Source organism: Euprymna scolopes, chromosome 8, assembly GCF_053919585.1.
Source record: "Euprymna scolopes isolate OS-2025 chromosome 8, ASM5391958v1, whole genome shotgun sequence".
Lineage (NCBI taxonomy): Eukaryota > Metazoa > Mollusca > Cephalopoda > Sepiida > Sepiolidae > Euprymna > Euprymna scolopes.
In genome coordinates, this window is record NC_136489.1 from 96,401,104 (window position 1) to 96,419,829 (window position 18,726).

The following is an 18,726-nucleotide window of genomic DNA, read 5'->3' on the forward strand; positions in this document are numbered from 1 at the left end:
ACACACACACACACACACACACACACACACACACACACACAATGCCAACAAAATAAGCATTATGAACCTATAATATATATGTAAACAGGTAATTACAACATCAGCTTATTATTTGTTTTACGTTTACTAATAATTTGGAAAAGATTAACATAAGATAAATGAAAGTAGTGAAGGCGATTTTACATTCCGTCGACTGGGCACTGATTAGTGAAAAGGGGTTTCATACTACCGCAGTCCTCTAGCTGTATAAAAGCCAAATCCTAAGATGAAGTGCTGTTACCATGTATGGGGAGAAGCTACTCAGAGTACCTTCTCTTGTCTCGACAGGATACACTGCTTCGAAATCTAGTGGGCGATTTCCTGTTTCACAGATGAAACATTGCGAGTCTGTCTCTGTTGTATCCTTATTTTCATAGTAGGTGCTCGACTGAACTTCAATCTTCAGTCCCCCCTTCCCTTGTAACACATTCTCATCAAACACTTGTCTTTCTGCATCCTCTGCCAGTAATTTCTCTTACTCTCTCCCTAAACAAAAATTCCATGAACAAAGTTTCTTTACTAGAACTGTCCGTATGTGGAACACAATACCGCGGAGCTTCTTTCCAACTGAATATTACATGATTCTTTTCAAGTCCAATGTAAACAAATTGAGCCGCTTTTTTAAATAATCAAATTTTCACCATTATTCATCATCACGATGTCTCACTGGCCACCTGACATTCATAAATTCTTATCCTCGAGCCTTTGGGCCTTGATAAGTGGCAAGCCCCTTGGAAAATAAATACATTCGCAATGGCTATTATATTTTTATAACATGTTAGATAATTTTTTTTTCTCTCATAAAATGTATATATATATATGTATATATGATATCTAATTTACATAAGGAAAACACGTTGCTCTCCCCTATCATTATATATAGCCCCAATCCTCCGACTCTCTCGTCAATGACCATCCCTCTTGAAGAAGCCCGCATAAATCGGGCGAAACGTTGAGTATCCAGGTCCTTCCACCTCCATATATATATATATATATATATATATATATATATATACTTGAGAGTCAAAAACAATGAAAAGAATATTCGTTTGTCCTATCCTTAGTGATTAATCTGTTAGTTAAAATTCCGATTTCACTCATTTTAAAATGAATTTTTCCAAAATCAAATTATATCGTCCCGTCGACTAAAAAACAGTACAATTTTGTAATATTTCTGAAATTGATATTCGTTTTATTGGATGGGGGATATTTAGCTGACAATTATTTTTACGGTAATAAGAAAATATTGTTTTAAAAAGAATGGCTACTTTGCAAATCAATAAATATAGAAGAGACATATTCGTTTTATTTATTTGAAGAATATTTCGCTGACAATAATTATTTTTACAAAAAAAGGATAATTTTAAAATGAATAAATGTTTAAAAAGAGACATTCATTCTATTCATTGGGTTGACGATTATTTTATGGTAGAAAAAAGAGTAAACACTTCACAACATTTCGGTCACTGTAACCTCCAACCTTCTTCAGGTGTATCTTGTCGAACGGAAATGTTTCTGTCGAACTCGGGAATTTGGAGGGAATTTAGAACGGGACGCTTTATTGACTTCGTAGGAGTAGCATGTTCTTGTTCCGTCAGCCATGACTGGATAGAGGTCCTAAGTAATTTGCAATTGTATTTTTCGGTCGCACACACTGAGAATTGAACCTTCAACCTTCAGGAGAATATCACTTTTACAATTGATTTGTTTCAAATACTTTAACCACTGTGCCACTGGTCCAAAAGGAAAATACAGTTGGGAATTACTTGGGATCTTTATCAAGTCATGCCTGACGGAACAAGAGCATGCTGTCCTTCTGAAGTGAATAAAAGGTTTCATTCGAAATTCAGCCCGAATTCCAGAGTTCGACAGAAACATTCTCGAGTTCAATAAAATACATCTGAAGAAGGTTGCATCGACCGAAACGTTGTGAAAATGATGCTCAAGATAAGAATAATAGTCCGAAGAATCCAAATAATACGAATAACCGATCCTTATCTAAAAAATTCAGAAAGAGAAAACAGTAGATATCCTGGAAGACTATATTATTAAAAAAAGGGGGGGATATTAATCATTAACTTATAAATAATACAGATTGATGTAGAAAATACCGTGGAGTTTCTACGGGCTCGATTATATGACAATAAGCAAATATATGTATTATGCGTGTCTATAGTGTGCGTTACGTATATGAACTTAAATAAAAAGGCAAAAGTGCGGAAGCTTATTTCATTTATTCTTGCGAAAATGGTACAAGCTAGAAATTTACCTTCTGATGGCAGTATTCACCATATAAACTTTTTTCCGCGTCGAAAAAGTTTGGTACTTGTAATGAATTGGTGTCTAAAGAATTTCAGTTTTTACGGAGTCAGTCCCAAGTATTGACGAAGCAGTTTACGATTCAAAGATGCATTTTATTTATTTCTTTTTTAGAGGTTATGGCTTTTTTTTTAATCCTACCTCTAACCCTTACTATTCGACGGGAATTACCTCGACTTTGCAGTCGATAATAGCGAATAGAGTTTATACCATTTTTTAAACGGCCTCTTGACTGAGGAACGACTGATGTCTTGTGGAGTTCTTGGAGGTTCATGCTACCAGACCGTTGCCTCCCGTCTGTCGGGTGGAGTAAGTTTATTGTTTACTGCCTGAGACGTCCCCGATCGGAGAATGCTGGCGGAGCTGCTCAGGAAATTTTTGATAGGCCAGAATGTCCCTCCATCAATGGCTCTGGCTTGACCCCTGCCCTCATTTTTCGACCTTGTGTCACATCTTCTTACGGTGAGGCAGGAAGTAAATAAATAACACCTGTTCTGTTCGCATGCTTATTTAAGTCTGCTTTTTAACATTGCCAGAACTGATCGAGATTCGCCATAAATACTCGGAACAGACCCCGTAAGTTACTAAGTACTGACACCCTCCGAGCACTCATTAATTAAAAAGTACCGGATATTTGATAATCAAAAAATTGATAATCAGTCTTCCCTAGTATAAGTATATTTTATAACAAGGAGATCGGTTGAAGACTGAAAAGGGGGTGGTGTGCTTAAAATAAGAACTTGATAATTAAATTGCGACAGTAAATTAGAAGAGGAGGGGAGAGGGGGAGGATAAAAGAAGAAAGAATATTAAATCTGAAGGAGGAGGAGGAGGAGTATTTATTCGTTCCATTTCTTTCTTTCAATCCGTTCAACTCGTCGGCGGATAAAACCATGTCAGCGCACACGTGAGTGGAGAGAGAAAAGAGAGATAGGAAAGAAAAGATGGTGAGTGTCGCATCGTGTTTAGTTGCTTTTTATACGCGCACAACATGAGTTTTTCACATTTATTTAACAACAAGAAGCCGGTGTCCAGGTAGTCCGTCCGTTCGTTTTGTTTTCGCTGACGTTCGCCAACAAGTGCGACACATTCGTTAACAACAGCCAACAGATAACACGTCACAAAACAAAAACAAAATGTGAACATTTCTTTTACCGACAAAAACGAAAGGAGGAAAAAATGCATCTTTTTTTTCTACACGTTTTGAGGTAAGCATTTAAACATTGAACGTGGCTAATCTTATATTATTTGGATCACACGTTTCGATCGATGTAACCTCCGACCTTCTTCAGGGGTCGAACTCTGGAGTTTGGACGGAATTTCGAACGGAACCCTTTATTTATTTCACGGGAGTAACATGCTCTTGTTCATCAGCCATGACTGGCTAGAGGTCCTAAGTAATTCGCAATTGTATCTTCCGATTGCCCACACTGAGAATTGAACCTTTAACCTTCAGGAGAACATCACTTTTACAATTGATTTTTTTTTTCCAACTCCTCTAACCACTGTGCCACGGGTCCTTGCAGAAACTCCCGAGTTCGACAGAAAGATTCTTGACTTCGACAAGGTACACCTGAAGAAGTTCGGAGGTTACATCAACCAAAATGTTATGAAAATGACACTTAAGATGAGAACAGTAGCCCGGTGAATCCAAATATTACGAATGACCGATCGGCGAAACTAAACGAGAATCGCTCTCCCCCTTATAAATTCTGGTGCTAGTGCAGAGGACCCGCGCTATTTTTTAAATCGTATTTCCAAGTTTAATTAGAGTTTTGATATGTTTTTTTTTTATTTTATTCAATTATAATGTTGAAGTATAGAATAGGTACAAAACACCCTCCCCATGTTAAGAATGGTGTTTTAAATAATGTTATTTACACCCGGGTCACTCTCTGCACTAGTACCTAAATTTTATAATATTTAGTATGTAGTATAGTTTTCGAGGTTGGGAGGTGTTTATTCAGAAGCCGTTCTTAACATTGAGAAATTGGGGTGTTTATACTACTCTGGGTTAGGTCGTAAAAAAATACCAACTGCAAAATACCGGTTTAAATTATGAGAGGATAAAAGAAGAATAATAATATTGATTCTCGTTCAGATTCGCCATCAATCCTCATCTCAAAAGTTCAGGGATGGCTAATCTTTGTTTACCGGCTCACAATTTTACGTTTCCGAAATCAAATAAGGAAAAAAAAAAAAAAAAAAAAAAACCCTACATAATTCCAAAATGACCACAGGGAAAAATACATTTCCGATACTTTATTTTTTTATTTTAATTTAAAAAAAAATTATTTTAAATTTATTTTAAAAAATAGCTTTTTTTTTTTTTTTTTTTTTTTTCAAGATGCAAATTGAAACTTTATACGAACAACCTTTGAAAAAGGCACTAGTATCAACTTCGTTTTCTTTGACCTTATTAAAATTTATATAGTACATATTATGGTACTTATGCAGAAGACTGCTATTTCTTTTCTTTTTTTAGGATTTTAAAACTTAATTCAATTTTTTTATAAGTGAAAGTACAGAAGTTACAAAATGCCTTCCCCTCTCACGTTAACAATGGATTTCTAAATAATAAGGTTATTTCTGCGTAAGTACACGTCATATATACTGATTACACTTAAGGAGTTACTGGGAGCAGCCGTAGGTGTATCAGAATTTTTGTAGGAATTTTTGACACCCCTAACACGAAACTGCGAATAAAATACAAAAAAACTCGTAATTTCTCTTTTAAAAGTAGGTTGTTTATTTTCTTTATGGATTATACTTCCAAAATAAACTATTAAAGTTGTTTTAAAAGCAATAGAAATATATATTTTTTTAAACAGTAATGAATTTTCCGAACTCAATATTTTTCAATTTTTAAACTTTAAAAATCTATCAAAATTTTTCTATTGATTCTATTTTTACGATATTTTCAGGGTCAATGTGAAATTTTATGCTCTTTCCAATAAACCGAATATAATATTTTAGACAAACGTTTTTTTTTTTAAATTCATGCCCCCCCATTTTCAAGTGTCTACTAAAAAGTAAATAATTTACTCACAAATTGAAGGGAAAAGGTCAATAATTAATATATTCAAATTTAAAACAAAAGTAGTGTTTTTTAGAAATTTACCTGTAAAGTCCGAAGTTTAAAACCTTTAAAAAAAAAAAAAAAAAAAAAAAAAAACTTTTTTTGAATGAAACCTTGCTCCTTTAATTGAAAAAATAAATTGGGGCTTGAATTACATTTTTCGACGAGTTATAAGCTTGGAAAGACTGGGTGGAATTATTCACTATTTTTCACGAAATTTCTGACACGCCTGATTTCTATACGTCAACTAATGGGAAATAAAACTCAAGTATATAAACATTCCAGTACTCATGCAGAGAGTGATCCGTGCTGAAATAATAACGTTATTATTTAAAAAAGCCATTCTTAACATGGGGAGGGTGTTTTGTACCTATTCTGTACTTTAACTTTACAATTGAATAATAATAAAAAAAAAACTTTAATTAAACGTGGAAATATGATTTAAAAAATAGCGCAGATCGGATCACTCTCTGCATTAGCAGCAACATTCCTTACATTAGTCAGATATTAGTGATAATGTTATATCTCTCTTGTCCAGCAGAATGTGTCCCGATGAAGTTTCTATACTTGTACCCACTCCCACCGCAACGCATCCCACTCTAATTGATTTTTTTTCTCAAACCGCTTGCCTTTGGAATTCCCTACCCGTTTCCCTGATTGTACCAACATGCAAAAATTTAAATATGATGTGAACAAACATCCTGCTGCACAACTCCCCACTTTAGAAGCCTCTATAAATGACTCCTAACTCACAGTAACCCCTTGGGTCTCTATAGCAATATTACTTGTACGAATGGAATTGTGTGTGTGTATATATGACGCACACACATATACACGTGTGTGTATTTATACGGAGAAAGTTTGATATGGTGAGTAGTACTCGTGCACTTATTGATCCGCGCTGAAATAACATTATTCAGAAAGCCAATCTTAACATGGGGAGGAGATGGTGTTTTGTACATATTCTGTACTTTAACCTTACAATTGAATAAATACAGATATCATAAAACTTTAATTAAACTTGAAAATACTATTAAAAAATTGCGCGGACCAATAAGTGCACTAGCACCGTATTTTTATATAAAGTTTAGGAAGAAGTTTAGGGTTTGTATTATTGTACACATAGATTCGAAAAAGTTGTCAAAAAACAAGGTGTTAATGTACTTACTGATCCGCGCTATTTTTTTTTAAAATCTTATTTCTAAGTTTAATTAAAGTTTTATGTTTTTTTTTTTTTTTTTTATTCAATTGTAAGGTTAAAGTACAGAATAGGTACAAAACACCCCGCCCCATGTTAAGAATGGCGTTTTAAATATTATTTCAGGACGGATCAATAAGTGCACTAGTACCAAAAACAAATATACAACAAATAAATGTTATCAAAGGCATGATAAGTTACTTTTCTACCAAACTAGAGATATATTTAATGTTTTTATTTCATGTAACATGTTTATTCAGCTTAAACATACAGTGGTTACTGATGTATTGAAAAATTTTAAATGGCGCCCGACTCTCTCTTTGACACAGTAAGTTTGGGAAAAGGAGTTATAAATAAAAAAAAAAAAACTAGACAAAATACGGTTAGGAACTCGTTCAATATGTTACCGTGACATAGGCTGACATATATTCGGTGGGGTTTTAACAGTATTTTGCATATCTTTTTGTTTTTATCTCCTTTTCCCAAACTTATCGTGTCAAGAGAGTCGGGCGCCATTTTAAATTTTCCAATACATCGATAAACACTGTTTTTCGAGCTGAATAAACATGTTACATTAAATAAAAACACTAAAAACATAACCAGTTAGGTAGAAAAGTAACTTATCGTGCCTTTGATAACATTTATTTGTTATATATATATATATTTTTTTTTGACAACTTTTTCGAATCTGTGTACAGTAATACACACCCGAAGTTTACCATAGAAACAACAATTTTCAGAAACCCAAACGCTTGTAATTTCGAATATATTTACATTCCTACTAAGTATTCTTACATATATTCTAGTTTTTAATATTAAGAATTTTAGAAATAAATATCATGCTTTATACAACTCCTAGATTTGTGATTAAATAATAATAAAACATTCTGTAAGTATTTGATGGGTTATTCCGAATTTATAAGAGTAAACCGTCAAATGTAGACAGTTTCTCTTACCATTTTATTAGTTATTTCTTACAAAACAAAAATACACTCTCTTAACTCTTACACTAACCTTAAGTCCGAGTGGGAACACATATTTGTGAAAACAAATAAGAGAAATGTAAAGGCGTACTGCCATGAATTCGGAATAACCGCCATTAAGTAGAGCGTTTCCGTTTTTATCAGGATCTCTTTATAACCTGATACACGCAGCCCATAACATCGTATTACCTTGTAAAATCTTATTTACAGTTTCTGGTATTGTTGCAGAAAAGACACCGTGATGAAAGAATAACGTTATTTAGAAACACTTTATATGGAAAGGGGAGGGCGTTTTATAACTATACTGTATTTTCACCTAACAATTTAATAAACAAAAGATCTTAAAACCTGATTTTAACTTGAACATGCTCTAAAAACATATCACGGTACCTCCCCCTGCATAAAATACCCGTTTTCTAACATTCAAAAATCTGGGTGGGGTTGAAGGGACTAATTAGCATTGGTGTGACAGTGTAAGCATACACATAAATTTTGCTAAATGTATAGCCCTTAACCTATCCTGAAACGCGCTTGGCGTTTTCAGGGAATCAATAGGGGATTTCTTACCCACCACTGTTAAAAGCTCTGCACTCCTTATTACAATTTCGGTAAATTTTTATCTGGTTTCAACCTTAACATTTTCCTTTAAAATAACGACTATACCAGGTTTTCAGGCATGCTAACAATGAATATCGCCTTTAAATTTTCCGCAAATAAGTATTTTTCGGATATTAAGCAATATCATTTGTTATTGCCAGTGGCCATCTTGGTACGCGCACACGTGCGTGTAAACGCAACCCTGAGAAACTACGGCCACCAGTAATAAACTAAGAAACGACATTGCTTGATATCCGGAAAACTACTTATCTGCGGAAAATTTAAATGCGATATGCGTTTTCAGCATACCCGAAAACATTCTTTTAAAGGAAAATATTAAGGTAAAAAGTTTACCAAAAGAATTCTATTCTTGTTGGAATTTCTATAATTTTCAAGATACAAATAAATGTAATATATGCTCCTTTTTTTATGGATGTGAAGCGCGAACGTGGATCTCGATATATTGTATCGCTGCTTGGAAGGCTAGTAAAATAGGGATCCAAGAAGGCGCCATATTTTGTTTGATGCAAAAGTTCGCATGCTCGCGCCTTGAACCTGTTATTTTATTTCACAAGCTTTCTAGAGAATGATACAAAATCTGAGAAAACTTGAAAAATGTAGGAAAACTTAAGATATGCAAGTCGATAGAGGAGTAAATTTTCTTGCGTTTGATAAGTTTTGTTAGCTATAATGCACCTATTTTAATCCTTCGTTACTTAAAAAAAAAAAAAGATATATCTGTATAAGAGGTGTGCTGTTTATTTTAAGAGTCCCAGCTGAACATCGTAAATAGATCGATAAAAATAGACGGAATTAAATGAAGTCGATCGCCGATCACTTATCTATTTTTATTATTGACTAAAAAACAAAACGAGCAAAGTGATCGGATTATTGATTCAGCATACTCGCCGTAGGTTCTCCTAGGAATTACCACGTTGGCAATAAGACCCTCTTTGCCAGAATTAGGTATGATTCGGTTCGTGATAATTTATAAAAAATTGCGGGCATGGAAGATCGCAAGAGAAGTAATGTTTTATTTTTACTTGGAAGGTCTCCAATTATCAAGGCCCGAAGGCCACTCAAGGATAAAGGTTAATTGTTAGGTAAATGATGAGACAAGATCAGACGCAATGGAAGCTGGGTAGAACTATATTATCGAAATGGACAACTCAATATGTATTCACATACTTGAAGATGATCATGTTATAGTCAACCGGGAAGCAGATAAATGATATTGTGTTCCAGAGACAGACAGCTCTTTGTAAGAAACTCTGTTCGTGGAATTTTCCCTTATTTTTAGGCACAGATAGAGTAAGGAAAGATTTTGGCGGTTGTTTTACCTAGACGAGTATTTGTTGTGAACGTTTTACGAGTAGGACCATAAAGTGGAGCTCAGTCGAACACCTACCATAAAAGTATCGATAGAACAGACACAGACTCGCAACGTCTCTTCTGTGAGAACTAGGGAGCAAGGAGGCGAAAAGGTCATCACCTGAGACAGTTTTGTACCCGGTCAAAGCAGGATGCTTTTGGAAGCTTCACCCCAGATGTGGCAACAGTGCTCCATCTTAGGGCGTATTTAACTCTTGTACAGATAAAGGACTGCGTCGGGAGTGAAGTACTTTCCCACGATCTTTCCAGTGATTTTTCAGAATAATATTAATAATAATTGTTATTATTGCTGTTAAGAAATATTATTAAACGATCAACATCATACCGAATGAATCCGATGAGTCTATTGGTTTCCTCGATATTTTTCTACTTTTACTTTATTTCGGGGATTATGAGGGACCACAGCATCCTAAGTGAAAGTGATATGCTGTAGAACGAACTGGATCTGAACTTGGCACACCCAGATCGTCAGTCCGTGTCGTTAACCACTAAACTACTGTAACCTCCGTATTGAATGATAAATCATTTAGAGTTAAAATGTGAATTTCGTTTTTAGATAAACACATCGGTTTAAATTCGGTGGCTATTTTTTTTTTTTTTGCTTCGGCTTCTTTCACGTAATGTTTACACTTTTCGAGCGTGCTTTTCTCACTTTTACATGCATAATACTAACTGGATTCCTTATTTAGTAATTTGAAACTGAAACAACATAAAACTACATTTAATGTCTAAACAGATATTTTTTCTCGCGTGGCATGGCGATTAGTCTGTTCTCGGCTATTTCTGTACCCGACCAGAATGCCCCCCCCCCCTTCGTGGAGTTGAGTTCCGTCCCACCTTATGCCACATTTGGTTGTAGTCGGAAGCAATTAAACTTATCGATTATGCACCACATTTACAGAATAGTTCACAGAAACTTGTTCTATTTTGTTAGCGGGGTACTGGTGGAGCTGTTATCTTTACTGATTACCGCGAAGCCCCATTTTCTGGTTTGAGTAAAAGTTTCTTGTGGAAGTGGATGTAAAAATTACTACATCTAAAGAATCTTAATTCATTGCAACAAATTATCGATGGAGTACCGATTTCTCGAACATTATGAAACACGTTTAATCAAATTAGTTATTAAATTTTTAAAAGGAACTTTTTTTTCTCAAAAGTAAGTTTTAGTATTGATGCAGTTTAGTAAACAGCAAAGAAATCGAAAACAAACAAAATGTACGACAAAACTTTTACCAAACGCAAGAAAAAAATGCTTTCTACATATAAAAGTCTGAAACTGCTATAACGCATTTGTTTTTTCATTTTAATGAGATTTCCTCAATACTTGTCATTTGAAGACAAAAAAAAAATTCAATATGGTCAATCTATTATTTTAACAATTATTTTTCTTACGACTAATCTAAAATCCAACTGACAACTCACGGACATAGGGTTAGCAGTGGGGTAAGCCTGTTTTTTTTTTTTTTTTTTTTTTTTTTTTAACTAAGCTTGTAATTAGCAAGCATCTCGAAACAAAATCTCTGTCACTTTTCAATTACTCGTGTTTGCTAAGTGGCCGTGACAATAACATATTCAGATTTAATAAATCTTACAGTTTCAGAAGTTTAAACTTATGGATGCTAATATAAAACTTTCTTGTATTCGATAAAAAAATATTATATTTTCGTTGTTTTGGCTGTAAATTATACTGCATGAATAACAAATATTTTATTCCGAATAATCCAGTTTATAAACACCTGTTCAGAACTTGAAAGAGATCATTTTACATAATACTACTATAGGTTTTTTTCTCATAAAAACACTCAAATTTCGAGTGTGATAATGAAAAATATGGGCGTAAATGCGAAATATGGGAGGCTGCTTCGTTTTTTTTTTAATTCTTTTTAAAAATGGGTGTTACGATAGTTGACAGATTGATTTTTTTTCAAATATGTCGTCTTACGCAGAAACAATATTATGCACTTAATTGTCATGTCGAAAATAGTAATTTATCAAAAAATTTTTAAATTCATCCAAAGAAAACTATATGTATAGTTAAAAGTAATCTTTACGGAAAATTGGGTAAAAATGTATTTTTCTTAGATATTATCAAGTAGACAGTGAAGAGTAGGTGTGTCAGAAATTTCGTGAAAATAGTGAATAATTCAACCCCATCTTTCCAAGCTTATAACTACTCGAAAAATGTAATTCAAGCCCGAATTTTTTTCAATTAAAAGAACAAGGACCAAGGTTTTATTAAAAAAACGTTTTTTTTTTTTTTTAAAAGGTTTTAAACTTCGGACTTTACAGGTAAATTTCTAAAAAAAACTTTTGTTTTAAATTTGAACATATTATTTATTGGTCTTTTCTCTTCAATTTGTGATATAGAACACTTTGGTACATAAATTAATTATTTACTTTTTAATAGACATTTCAAAATGGGAGGCGTGAATTATTTGACCCCCTGTCTTTCCAAGCTTATAACTCCTCGAAAAATGTAATTCAAGCCCTAATTTTTTTTTCAATTAAAGGACCAAGGTTCCATTAAAAAACAAAAAGAAAAAACAAATAACGTGGTTTTAAAAAAGGTTTTAAACTTCAAAATTTACAGGTAAAATTCTAAAAAAACACTACGTTTTTTTTCTTTGTTTTAAATTTGAATATATTATTTATTGACCTTTTCTCTTCAATTTGTGAGTAAATTAATTTACTTTTCGGTGAGTAAATTATTTACTTTTTAATAGAAACTTGAAAATAGGGTGGCGTGAATTAAAAAAAAAAAAAATCGGTTTATTGGAAAGAACATAAAATTTCACATTGACCCTAAAAATATCGTAAAAATAGAATCAATAGAAAAATTTGATAGATTTTTAAAGTTTAAAAATTGAAAAATATTTAACTCGTAAAATTCAATTGATTTCCATGTAAAAAAATGGCCACATGGAAGCGCGCCGGCACTTTGTAAACACTGTTGTTTCTTTTGATAAAAAATAATATTTCTATTACTTTTTATACAACTTTAATAGTTTATTTTGGAAGTATAATCCATAAAGAAAATAACCCACTTTTAAAAGAGAAATTACGAGATTTTTATATTTTATTCACAGTTTCGTGTTAGGTGTGTCAAAAATTCCTACAAAAAATTCTGATACACCTAAGTGAAGAGTTTACACACAGGGGACATAATATAGAACGAATATTTTAGATTACTTGTTCATGGAATGCAATATTCATTGTTTATAACGATAGACATTTTTACCAAAAATACAAGAGCGATTCTTCTACTCAATGAATTTTCGTAACTTTAGATATATTACTGTTTTTGAAACGACAACTGTACTACTGTTTTTGTTAAAACGACATATTTTTAAAAATCGATTTGTCGACTCCATCTTAACAAGCCCTAAAATTTTTAAAACACAAAACGCCGATTATTGTCGATTTCCATCTTTTTATGGCAAAACACACAAAACTAAATATTTTAATGTAAAACAAAAAGGGGCTCACTGCACGATATTCGTTGTAAAACACACACACACACACACAAAAAACACTTTATAGTTGGGACAAATAACTCATTTAAAACAACGAATAATTACGTAGTCAATAAACTAGGTGCAGATTTAAAGTTTTTGGTGCTTTGAAAAAATTTAAATCAAACGAATCCGACTTTTGCCGAATTAAAGCCCAAACTTTAGGTTAGGGTTAGGTTTAAAAAAAAAACAAAAAAAAAACATCCAAATTTTCAGAACGAGCCTGTAATTAAAAAATTTTTTTTTTTTTTAAATTCAGAACAGGTGACATATCGGTACTTATCATTTATTGTGCCGTACTGTAATAATGTGGTTTAGAAAGCCATTCTTAATATGGGGAGTATGTTTTGCAACTATTCTGTACTAGCAATTTAATAAACGATTCGTAAAACTTCAATTTAACTTGGAAATACTATCAAAACAAATAACGCGGTACAATAAGTCCATAAGCACTGACATATCTACTCACGGGTGATTATTTTCTTATAAACTTGCACAGAAAACTGATCACACACCTAAAATATTGAACTAACTGGTTAAAAAAAGGATTCTGGTAGCTGTGTGCTTAATTGATATAAATGCGAGACAAATCGCTTTTGAAAAAGGTTAAATGTATCTCACAATAACTCATTCACACGACTTATAAATAATGCATAATAATAATAAAAAAACAACTTTGGTTTATAATACCAATAGAACACGAAAATCTCAGATAAAATTTACTGTAAAAAGCCTTGGTCGATGGCAGATGCAACATTTGAATTAAATCATAAAAAAATCTTTACATAGGAAATGTCACATTGTTGCTCGAAAAAAACAAAAAAACAAAGAAAAAACAAAGAAAAACAACTCCTGCTCCCAGATTAAATTTTTAAGCGTGTTGTGAACTGACTTACTTGCTTGGCCGAAGTGTGTGTGTGTGTGTGTGTTGAGGGCTTCTAACGTACAATTCCTAACTTAAAAATTGAGTAAGTGCAGCCAGTAGTGAATTTATTAGGACAGTTCTTTTCACCAAAATGTCTAATCTTTATCCACGATATATAAAAAAATATATATATATATCCTTGAAAATAGCAGAAACTAATGTTTAATTAATAAGATGACATTTTGCAAATCAATATACAAATTACTTAACCATGCAACGTTGATCACGTACTCACGACTAATGTATCAGAAAGAGGTTATAGTTAAGATTGACTATTCTTTATGACTTTCGGTTTCTACTGTCCATTCGGCTGTATAATTAGACATGGGATGAGGTCTTTGACATTATCTGAGAGAAAGATAAACATTAACCAGAAGAGACCATATCTTATTTGTCACTGTCGTCCTATCTGCGAAACCAGAAGTCAAAAAGGAGCATAAAATCTTGATTTTTAACTTGAAAAGCTACTGTTCTATTGAGGATACTGCATATGGCGTTTTAATCTATCAACATGATAACTAAACTTTATACAGGTAAAAAAAATCCTGTGTTTACTATATAGATTAAGCATCGAATTCTGATTAAACTGTGCGAAATTTAGTCCTTAATATATATATATATATATATATATATATTATCTAACGTTTCAAATTATAAGGAAACGTTTAAAAAATGTATTAAATAGCAGTTTACTAAGTTAATAGACCCCCCCTCGAACGTACATATCTTTGCTCACCAAAGCAAGATGTGACACAAGGCCAGAAGGTGCCTGGACATACTCCGTCGACATTCCCCGGTCGGGGCGCTTCAGGTAGCAAGCAATAAACTTGCTCCACCTGAAAGTTGGATCGCAAGGCCTGGGGGTTCTTCTAGGTAATACCTAGGCAGTGTACCCCAGTCCAACAGGTACTGAGACTGTTACTGGCCCTCGCATCTGTCGGGATAATTGTCAAGAGCAGATTCTTGACTGCTACTTTCTACAGTCTCGAAGCAACAAAGCGACTCGTCCTCCAACATAAAAAATGAGGGCATTTTATTTATACTTGTTTTTTTTTTTTAATGAAATTACGGATGTTTGTATTTGAAAATAATGAAAAATACATATGTCATTGTACAACATCCTCGTCCCTAACCTGATCTATTTCGCCCCCCCCCCTTTTTTTTTTTTTTTTTTTTTTTTTTGCGAAATCTCGACGAAATAGTTGAGATATTTCAACGGTCTTTACTCTACACTTGAACCGGTAGCAGGGATTATTTATCTCTCTCCCACCGTCGGAAGATGTGATACAAGGTTTATAAAGTGGAATCTGAGAAGCCATCGTCCTAGGAAAAAACATTCTAGCCTGCAGAAACATGTCTGGGCAGCCGAAGCGGCATTCCCCCGTATGTGACCTCGGGCAATTAACAATAAACTAGCTACTTCACAAAAGGTGGGAGGGTGGGTCTTCTAATGCTGCTCAGGATCATACCTTAGCCAACAAGAAACAAACAATCTCACTAATAGCATAGACACCAGTGGCTTTGAGGTAGAGGGCAAAATTCCTGGCTGAACCGGCGGTAGAAGTTTGTGTAAATCGGGGTAATTATTATTTTGAAGGACACGCAATTAAATCCTTCAAACTGGAAGAATTGGCATATTTTTTTACTCTGTAATTAACATGGTGGAAAACGGATGACACGCTTGTAAACAGTACTCCTTTCCCTTGAATAACAACCGCCTGTTTTTGAAGTAATACTTCAATTATACCGAGCTATCAAATGTTTGGTGTGGGTATTCAAATAATTTTAAAATTTTATAATGTCAATGTCTCTTGATAAGTATTTTTATTTTTTAAAACTAAGTTTGAAATTTTACTCATTATATAAAATTACACATGTCGCCATGTTTTTGAAAACCGAGTATAATGTTTATCATTCTGCCATTTTATGTATTTTGAACTTTTTTTTTGGTGCTTCATGAACTTAAGCATAAAAATAGTCACCTTTTTGTGGCACCGTATTTGTCACGCAATCAATATGGCGTAGTAAGTTACATTTTAAAATAAAATATAGTAAAAACGATGTGCTTATTATCGGAAGTTTTGCGATGAGGATTGATAAGTTGGATCATACAAACTACTATTCTCATCTTGAGTGTTATTTTCACAACGTTTCACTCGATGTAACCCCCGATTATCAATTGTATAACTACTCGTAAAAGGTTTGTATTTATATTTGCATGATTCCTATGGTTAACAAAAACATTTGGTTTCTTAAGACCTCGAATTCGCTGTGATATACTAAAATATATTAAGTTTGATTGAAAACAAACAAACAAAAAAAACCCAATGAAAACGTACTGCCTGGTCCAGGGATTGAACTCAGATGACATTATCTTTGTGGTTAATACATTCCCTTTCATCTATCAACTTATCGTCTCATTCGCCCCCCCCCTCTCTATAAAATACATTCCGTGTGTAACCGATCAACTAAACAACATTCACAGAGTTGTAATAATATTCTAAATCCCTTAGATTAGAGTCAATGTTAATAAAAATTAAGGTTGCAATGTTGAACGCGACCAAAAAGAAATGATTCATCTTTATGATAAAGTAAAATCAGTTATTCGAATTTTGTAATCGTTAATTTAATTTTCGTCCCACATTCAATATTTTATTCTTACGCATCGTAGTATTCTAAAATGTAATTCGATTTAGTTTATTTCAGAAAATATTTTATGCGACTATGAATATTTTCCAGATGGCTCTCATCTTTATCAGTAGCAAGTTTTAATTAAAGTGGACGCATTTTTTTTTTTCAATGATAAAATAGAATATCACATTTTATTCATTGATAATAAACATCAAGTAAAACACAGGATAATGGTTTTCATTCATTGATCGACTAAATAGTATCTTTAAACTACAAATCGCTCGATCGGAGAGAATGAGGTTTTCTGCTAAGAGAATTTGGGACACTAAAAACTACATAACTTCTGCAATTGATTTATAAAACCCAAGAAAAATAATACGTCTGTTTCGATAAACAAAATTGCAAGTATGGTCACTTCCTAACATAAATGTTTGTAATTAATATTACATGCTCCGAATTACACACAAGTTAAATGAACAAATAAAATTTCAATTGCGCACAAAATATTTCAGTAAAGATGGTCGGTTATGAAATAATTATTTTTCGGTGAATATTTAATTTAAATCCACCAGAATGTATTTTTATATTAGCTTGTTTACAAATCTGATTAAATCATTTTCTTGCCAAAAATAAAGACCTGAAAAAAACACAAAACAAAAAAACAAAGTAAACCGAAATGAAAGCATTTCTAGATAACATGGGGTAGCTAGAGCTAATCTCTATCCCTACTTTTTATATATAAAAGTCACTTTGTCTGTGGTTGAGTTCGTTCCCTATGGACTCGGTAACAGCTGGACCCATGTTTTGAAATTTCACACAAATCTACTTCGTGTCTTTGATAGCTTTTGTATAGGAATACCTACGATAAGTATCAAAAATTGATAATATCCCACTAAAGCAGGACCAGTCCGATTTTTACCAAAGTTAACATCACAAGTGCATGCGAGAATCTTTATCACCGCACAAGCAGAAAAGTCTGGCGTATAAAATCAACAGTAGGTTTTTTGATAAGACTGGCGCGCGTTTGAAATAAATGTTTGTTTAGAGCGCAACTGAACCATGATACTTGACTAGTACATTAAAAACTATAATTTAAACCATTGCCTGAAGTCAATTTATGAAATCAGCAGTAGGTTCTCTACAGTGCAATGTCGACTACAATGTATAGTGGACTGTCACTGTGTGGAAGCGTGTAAAGCTTCCATTCGGTGCACCGAGCTGAGTCCCCGACTAGAGCAGGGAATCAATTGATTCGATTGAAAAATGGGCGATTTCACCGATTTCGATAACAAAAGTCTTGGAAGTGTAGAATATTTGTTGATCCTCATTTAATCCGAAATAACGTCAGGTATTCCTGCTAGTTATTTCTAAAATGGCTTTTATTTCGGTTCTTGCTGATTCCAGATTTAACTTAAGTTTTCCATTGTCTTTTCCTATCTTTTTGTTTCAGATGTTTGCTTTTAATAATTACATTTTTTACTTTACTTTTTTTTTTGAGATACTAGTCTATATTACGAAACTGATTTCTCGTAAATGTCCTATGGTGTTGGACTTGGGGAAACCACCGGAATATACCGAGCGTCAAGTTGATAAGCCAATCAGAAAGCAATAACGGACGTGGTTAGCCAATATGGAACAAAGCAGATAACTTTTGATAAATTGGAAAACAAAAAATAATTTAATTTAATTAGTCTAAATCAAAACGCGGATTCCATGAACAAAGCTTCTTTCTTAGAACTGCACGCCTGTGGAACTCTGTTCCGTCTGCCTGCTTCCCACCGGACTACAACTTGGATGTGTTAAAGTCCAACGTTAACAAATTCCTAATGAACCGCCCCCTTAAGTAAACACTTCATCAAATCTCCACACTAACGTAATGTACTTGCAATAACCCTTACCCCTGAGTGGCTTCCGGGCCTTGATAAGTGGTGATCACTGTGTAAAAAAAAGTCATAACAAATGGAGCACGCGACAATGAATTTAACCAGCCTACATAAAATATTACAGATGCCAGAGCAAGGCTCAAACCTTAACCCTAAAACAAAATCCCA

General features: G+C 33.3%; 1 protein-coding gene across 2 annotated transcripts in view; it reads left to right on the plus strand.

Moving 5' to 3' along the window:
- LOC145283663 (neuropeptide Y receptor type 2-like) overlaps positions 1-18,726 on the plus strand; it is an 809,226-nt gene that overhangs the window by 471,276 nt on the left and 319,224 nt on the right. The window contains exon 1 of one of the 2 annotated variants that reach the window (XM_080132665.1): positions 3,181-3,566. The exons of the other annotated variant lie outside the window; for it this stretch is intronic. The gene's annotated coding sequence lies outside the window, so the exon portion shown is untranslated. Of the gene's footprint in view, positions 1-3,180; positions 3,567-18,726 lie in introns of those variants that run through there. 2 annotated transcript variants of the gene reach the window in all.